Genomic DNA, 7793 nt, shown 5'->3' on the forward strand with positions numbered 1-7793 from the left:
TGGTCATCTTTTTTAATACCTAGCCACCAGATGCTTTGGAGGACTCTGTCTATGGCTTCAGTCAGTGTGTGTTTAGAGACTCCATAAAGAGTTGTCTTAAGTTCTTGTCCAGCTGTGTGTCTCTGGCGTAGGATGTATTTTCTTAGGCAGTCCTAGTTCTTAAGCTCACATTTCGGTAGTATTTTCCACATTTATTCTTGTCCATGAGGAAATCAGTCCCATTTTACCTTGTGAGTAAATATGTCACTTTTTTTTTGTGATAATTTTTTTCTTTAAAAGACAACACTAAAATGAGAAGGCTAGATTATGGAGATTTATAAGTTAATGGAACTCTTGAAAAATCTCATTTAGTCCAGCTCAAAATGTGATATAGGAAGATCCTGAATCTACCTCCTCTCACGGACAGACGAATCTACAGTGGGTGAGAGGAGAGAGTGAAGCAGGCCTCTCAGTCCTTGACACTGCTGCATCCTACCCCATCCTGCCACGATCATGGTCTGCGTTAGTCTAGGACAGATGCTACATGGGCTGGGCTTGGGCTGCTTGCCCTGGCTGTGCTCTGCCTGCTGTGGATTCCTGGGACCAGCCTGCAGCCTGCGAGCCTGTCTGCACCCCTACCCTAGCACACAACAAAGATATCCAACCACTTGCGCCACAGTACCCAGACCAATGCCATCCTGGCCACTGAGCAGTTTGAAGGTCTGCTGGGCACCGCCAGAAGCCCATATCTGCTCTTACTCTGTGCCATGGACATATTCATCTGCACCATTCCTTCCAACAAGAGCACATTAAGTTCTGCAAGTCTATGTGCAAGTAGGCCCAGAGGCCTGCAAGCCCATCTTCATCAGGTAAGCCACCTGTGGTCTGAGAGCCACGCCTACAAGGAGCTGCCATTTATGACTGGGACACGTACATCTTTCACAAGGCCATCATCACCATGGACAGAGTGAATTTCCTATGCATCCTAGTAATGGAAACTGTAGAGGGGCAAGCAGTGAATACTGCAAATGTAAACCTATTTGGGCTACACAGAGGACCTAGTTGCAAAGCAATTATAACTATGTCATTCAGGGAGGCTAAAGGTAAGGGATAAAGACCAAATGCCATGGTGTGACTGCACTAATTGAGGTGAAGGAGCTTCTAAGGGCTTCTCTAATAAACATTGCAAGCACACCATTAACCTTTACACCAATTCTGGCTGCCTATGTCCTCATTCATATTAATGAGTAGTATATCATTACGTGTTATGAAGGTGAGTGATGCTCCAGATTACTCTTGGTGGAAAAATATTGCTGAGAAATGGAAGGGTCAACTTTGTAAAAAAGTTAAGCACTGGGATATGAAGCTCTGTCATCTTAGAGTAAAAGTGATTCTAGCCATAGTAATTCCACTCCGAGTCAGACATCTGGCAGGAACTCTAACCCCCTACAAGCACACAGCTAAACCCTGAAAGGCAAGAACAACAGTGAACTTCATATGAAGACTTGCATTGCTGGACTAGTGAAGGAAAATTGTACTGTTGAACATGATAATCTGTTATTTACCATATAAATGGGTATTACCTCTGCTTTTCTCTTTTTTTCTTCCCTTTTTTGTAGTCTGAGTTTGGATCCTTAAATATAATATACATTTTCAACTTAACAACAAAAAATACAATTTATAGCTAAATTGTGAAAAGTTAAAGACAAGGGGAGAATCTTAAAAGCAGTGAGGAAAACAAATTGTTACATACAAGGGAACCCCCATAAGACTATCACCAGATTTTTGAGCAGAAATCTTGCAGGCCATATATTCAAAATGCTGAAAGGAAAATAATTCTGCCAACCAAGAATACTCTATCCAGGAAGCCTATCATTCAGAATAGAAGAGATCAACAGTTTCCCAAACAAAAGTTGAAGAAATTCATCACACCAGGCTTATAACAAATGTCCAAGGGAACTCTTTGAGTGGAACAGAAAGACCATAAGCAGGAGTAAGAAAAGGGGAAGGACCAAAGCAGTAAAATTAAGAATATCTATAAAAATCAGTCCAGGGATTCACAAGATAGAAGAATGTAAAGTATGACATCATCTACATGAAATGTGGCGGGAGGGAGAAAATTTTTAGTTTTTATTTTATTTATTTTAGAGAGAGAGCATGCTCGAGTGTGGGGAAGGAACAGCGAGGGAAGGAGAAGGAAAGGGAAAGAATCTTAGGCAGACCCTACACTGAGCTCAGACCTCAGTCTCATGACACTGAGATCATGACCTGAGCTAAAACCAAGAGTCGGATGTCCAACTGATTGAGTCTCCCAGGTGTCCCAAAATTTAGTGCTTTTAGAATGGATTCAAACTTAAACAACCATCAACTTAATATAGACTGCTAGATGCATAAGATGTTATGTATAAGTCTAATAGTAACCACAAATAAAAAACTGTTAATAGATATGCAAAAAATAAAGAGAAAGGAATCCAAGAGTATCAATAAAGAGCCAGCAAACCCACAAAAGAGAGCAAGAGAAGAATAGAACAGGGAAGAACTATGAAAACAACCATAAAGCAAGTAACAAAATGGCAATAAGTACATAACTATAATAATTACTTTGAATGTAAATGGACTGAACACTCTAATCAAAAGACAGAGGGTGATGGAACGGATAAAAAAGCAAGATCCATCTATATGCTGCCTACACGAGACTCATTTCAGACCTAAAGACACTGTAGATTAAAAGTAAAGACATAGAGAAGCATCTATCATGCAAAGCTGGGGTAGCAATACTTATACTGGAAAAAATAGACTAAAACAAAGACCGTAACATGCAACAAAGAAGGACACAACATGACAACAAAGAGAACAGTCAAATAAGTAGATATAACAATTGTAAATGTTTATGCACCCAACATGGGAGCACCTAAATACATAAAGCAGCTAATAACAAACTTAAGGGAAGCAATTGATACCAATACAATTAACAAAGAAGCACCTAAATACATAAAGCAGCTAATAACAAACTTAAGGGAAGCAATTGATACTAATACAATTAATAGTAGAGGACTTACACACCCCATTTACATCAATGGATAGATCACCCAAACAGAAAAACAAGGAAACAGAAAGCTTTGAATAACACATTGGGCCATTTGCAACTAACAAATATATTCAGAACAGTCCAGAATACATAATCTTTTCTAGTGAACATGGGACTATTCCCAGAATAGATCACATGTTAGACCACAGAACAAGTCACAACAAATTCAAAAAGACTTAAGTTTTTCATGCATCTTTTCCAACCACAATGCTATGAAACTAGAAATTAACCACAAGAAAAAATCTGGAAAGAACACAAATACATGGAGGTTAAATCACATGTTACTGAACAATGAATGGGTCAACCAAGAAATCAAAGAGGAAATAAAAAATACATGGAGACAAATGAAAACACAATGATCCAGAATCTTTGGGATACAGCAAAAGTTGTTCTAAGAAGGAAGTTTAGAGCAATACAGGCCTACCTCAAGAAGTAAGAAAAATCTCAAACAATCTAACCTTACACCTAAAGGAGCTAGAAAAGGAAGAACAAACAAAACCCAAAACCAGTAGAAGGAAGGAAATAATAAACAGTAGAGCAGAAATAAACAAAATAGAAACAAACAAACAAATAAAAAGAACAGATCAATGATACCAGGAGCTGGCTCTATGAAAAGATCAAAATTGATAAACCTTTATCCAGACGAGAGAGAGAGAGAGATTCTAATAAATAAAATTAGAAATGAAAAAAAAGTAACACCACAGAGATACAAAGGATTATAAGAGAATATTATAAAAATTATATGCCAAAAAATTGAATAACCTAGAAGAAATGGATAAATTCCTAGAAACATAACCTCATAGAACTGAATCAGGAAGAAATAGAAAATTTGAACAGACCAATTACCAGCAATGAAATTGAATCAGTAATCAAAAAATTCCCAACAAACGAGGTGCCTGGGTGGCTCAGTTGGTTAAACGGCTGCCTTCAGCTGAGGTCATGATCCCAAGGTCCTGGGATTGAGTGGAGCCCCGTGTCAGGCTCCCTGCTCTGTGGGGAGCCTGCTTCTCCTTCTCCCCAGCTTGTTCTCTCTAGCACTCTATCAAATAAATAAATAAAATCTTTAAAAAAAATTCCCAACAGGGGCGCCTGGGTGGCTCAGTTGTTAGGCGTCTGCCTTCGGCTCAGGTCATGATCTCAGGGTCCTGGAATCGAGCCCCGCTTCGGGCTCCCTGTTCAGCGGGAAGCCTGCTTCTCCCTCTGCCCCTCCCCCTGCTTGGGTTCCCGCTCTTGCTGTGTCTCTGTCAAATAAATAAAATCTTTAAAAAAAAAAAAAATTCCCAGCAAACAAAAGTTCAGGACCAGATAGCTTGACAGGTAAATTCTACCAAATATTTAAAAGAGGAATACCTATTCTTCCCAAACTATTCCAAAAAATGGAAGAGGAAGGAGAACCTCCAAATTCATTTTATGAGGCCAGCATTACCCTGATACCAAAACCTGATAAAGACACTACTAAAAAAAAAAAAAAAAAAGTGAACTATATACCAATATCTCTGATGAACAGATGTAAAACTCTTCAACAAAATATTAGCAAACTAAATCCAATAATACATTAAAAAAATTATTCACCATGATAAAGTGGGATTTATTCCTGGAATGCAGGTGTGGTTCAATATTTGCAAATCAATCAATGTGATACATCACATCAACAAGAGAAAGGATAAAAACCATATGATCATTTCAATAGATGCAGAAAAAGCATTTGACAAAATACAACATCCATTCGTGATAAAAACCCTCAACAAAGTAGGTTTAGAGGGAACATACCTCATCTTAATAAAGGCCATATGTGGAAAAACCCATAGCTAACATCATAATAGTGAAAAGCTGAGAACATTTTCCCTAAGAACAGGAAAAAGACAAGGATGTCCACTCTCACCCCTTTTATTCAACATAGTACTGGAAGTCCTAGCCACAGCAAGCACAAAAAAGAAAGGAATAAAAGGCATCCAAATTGGTAAGGAAGAAGTAAAACTGTCACTATTTGCAGATGACATGATACTCTATATAGAAAACCCTAAAAACTATCAAGAAACTAGAATAGATAAATGAATTCAATAAAGTTGCAGGATACAAAAATCAATATACAGAAATCTGTTGCATCTCTATACACTAATAATGAAGTAGCAGAAAGACAAAGAAAAACAATCCCATTTACAATTGCACCAAAAATAAAATACCTAGGAATAAACCTAACCAAGAAGGAGAAACACCGATTTCTCACCCGTTAATCTGGCTGCCCTTTCACCAGTATCAAACTGTTTGAATTAATTAAATAACAGAGTTTGATATGAATCTTTTCAGTATTTGATGGTGTATCGCTGTTTCTTCTGAAGGGTTTCAGAACATGCCACCCCCAAATATGCCACTTTGGCACATGGATTATTTTGATCTGAAGGCACTTGAGAAACCAAGTGTGGACAGGGGTCTCTGGCCTCCCCCTTTCTACCTAAAAGGACACAAAATTTCCCCATGAGAAAGGTACCCTCCCTGTATAAGAAAAATTCTTATCAGCAGAGACTGGGAGTTGATGGTGAAATGGGACTTTCACAAACAAATCTATGAAAATAACCTTGATTTTCCATTAGTTTCCCCATATATTTACTAGTCTCTATTCCACAATTTATCAGCCCTAACCCAATTTATATCTTATCACATTCCCACAATTTAATATTGTTTGTTTGTAAAAAGGTATGTAGCTTTTGGGGCCTAAAGCCTTCTTTAGTTCATCATTGTCCTTCTGAAAATCCCCATGTACACATAAAAATATTAAATTTGTATGCCTTTCTCCTGCTAATCTGTCTTACATCAGTTTAACTCTTAGGCCCAGTCACAGGACTTGGCTAAAAGGACGCTTTACTTTCCCTACACTTTTTCTTGAAAGTTTTTATTTTTTTTTAAAGATTTTATTTATTTATTCATGAGAGACAGAAAGAGAGAGAGGCAGAGGCAGAGGGAGAAGCAGGCTCCCTGCTCAGCAGGGAGCCCGATGTGGGACTCGATCCCAGGACCCCAGGATCATGACCTGAGCCGAAGGCAGACGCTTTATCTGAGCTACCCAGGCGCCGCTCCTGAAAGTTTTTAAAATAGAAATTTTCTCTATATTTACTTATAAAATATTTTTAAGACGGTGAAAATAGAGGAAATGTTAAAGTCAGAAAAAAACTAAGTTTTTATTTTTATCAGGCTGCACATCAATCACTTAAATCAATGAATTCCATTTCAGAAACATGTTGATGGGTTTAGCATTCTTCTATACTCACATTATAGATGGAATATATTGATATAGAATACATTTATTCTTGGAACAACCTATCCAACACTATAGTCTCTATTCTCTTGAGTTTTTGGTGTTCTAAGAGAGAAACATCTAGCCTTTATTAAATTCTTTCTATGGCAGGCAATTTCCTAAGCCTTCTACATGTATTAATTTAAGCTGCCTAACAACTGTGAAGATAAATGCTGGTATCACCCCGTTTTGAATTAATTAAATAACAGAGTTTGATATGAATCATGGGGAAACTAAGGCTCAGAGAGTTAGGTACCTTGACAATGTTACCCAGTTATGAGCGGTGGAGTCAGAATCCAGACCCACACAGGGGCGCCTGGGTGGCTCAGTCGTTGAGCGTCTGCCTTCCGCTCGGGTCGTGGTCCCGGGGTCCTGGGATCGAGCCCCGCATCGGGCTCCCTGCTCTGCGGGAAGCCTGCTTCTCCCTCTCCCACTCCCCCTGCTGGTGTTCCCTCTCTCGCTGTGTCTCTCTCTGTCAAATAAATAAATAAAAAAAAATCAAAAAAAAAAAAAAAAAAAAAAAGAATCCAGACCCACACAGCCCACACTGGTGCTCTTAACCTCGTATTGTGGTAAACACTTTGATTTATTGTGGGACTTTCAGGGTCTTTCTGCCTTTCCCTCACCCTCCTTAATAAGACACAAAAATCTCTGAGTTTTTTTTTAATTATAAAAAGTCACTATCTTAACCATTTTTATATTAGGCACACAGTTCAGTAGTGTTAACTATATTCTCATTGTTGTACAGGAGATCTCTAGAGCTTTTTCATTGTGTAAGACTGAAACTCTATACCCACTGAACAACTCCATTTCCTTTCCTCCCAGCCCCTGGCATCCACAATTCTTCTTTATAAGCTTGACTGCTTTAGATATCTCATCTAAATGGATTCATACACCTTCTTTTTGTGACTGGCTTATTTCACTTGGCAAAACGTCTTCAAGTTTCATCCATGTTGTAGCATTTGACAATATTTCCTTCCTTTTAAATATTCTGTTTTATGTATATAGCCACATCTTCTTTATTCATTCTACCTCCTGGCTACTGCAAATAATACTGCTATGAACATGGGTGTGCAAATAGGTCTTCAAGATTATTCTGTTCTCAATTCTTTTGGATATATATTCAGAAGTAGGACTGCTGGATCATATGGTAATTCTATTTTTAATTCTTAGAAGAAGATCATACTGTTTTCCATAGTGGCTGCACCATTTTACATTCCTACCACCAATACACTAAGGTTCTGATTTCTCCACATTCTTACCAACACTTCTTTTTTTTTTTTTTTTAATAGTGGCCATCCTAATGGGTGTAAGGTGGTATCTCATGTGGTTTTGATTTGCATGGTGTTACCCATCTTTTCATACACTTGTTGGTCATTTGTGTATCTTCTTTGGAGAAATGTCCATTCAAGTCTGTTGCCATTTATTTATTTA

At 38.1% G+C, this 7793-nt stretch overlaps 1 pseudogene; it reads left to right on the plus strand.

Moving 5' to 3' along the window:
• Positions 1-492: 492 nt before the first annotated feature.
• Positions 493-1443, plus strand: LOC116649648 (annotated as a pseudogene).
• The last annotated feature ends 6350 nt before the right edge of the window (positions 1444-7793 follow it).

Source organism: Phoca vitulina, unplaced genomic scaffold, assembly GCF_004348235.1.
Source record: "Phoca vitulina isolate PV1807 unplaced genomic scaffold, GSC_HSeal_1.0 scaffold49, whole genome shotgun sequence".
NCBI lineage: Eukaryota > Metazoa > Chordata > Mammalia > Carnivora > Phocidae > Phoca > Phoca vitulina.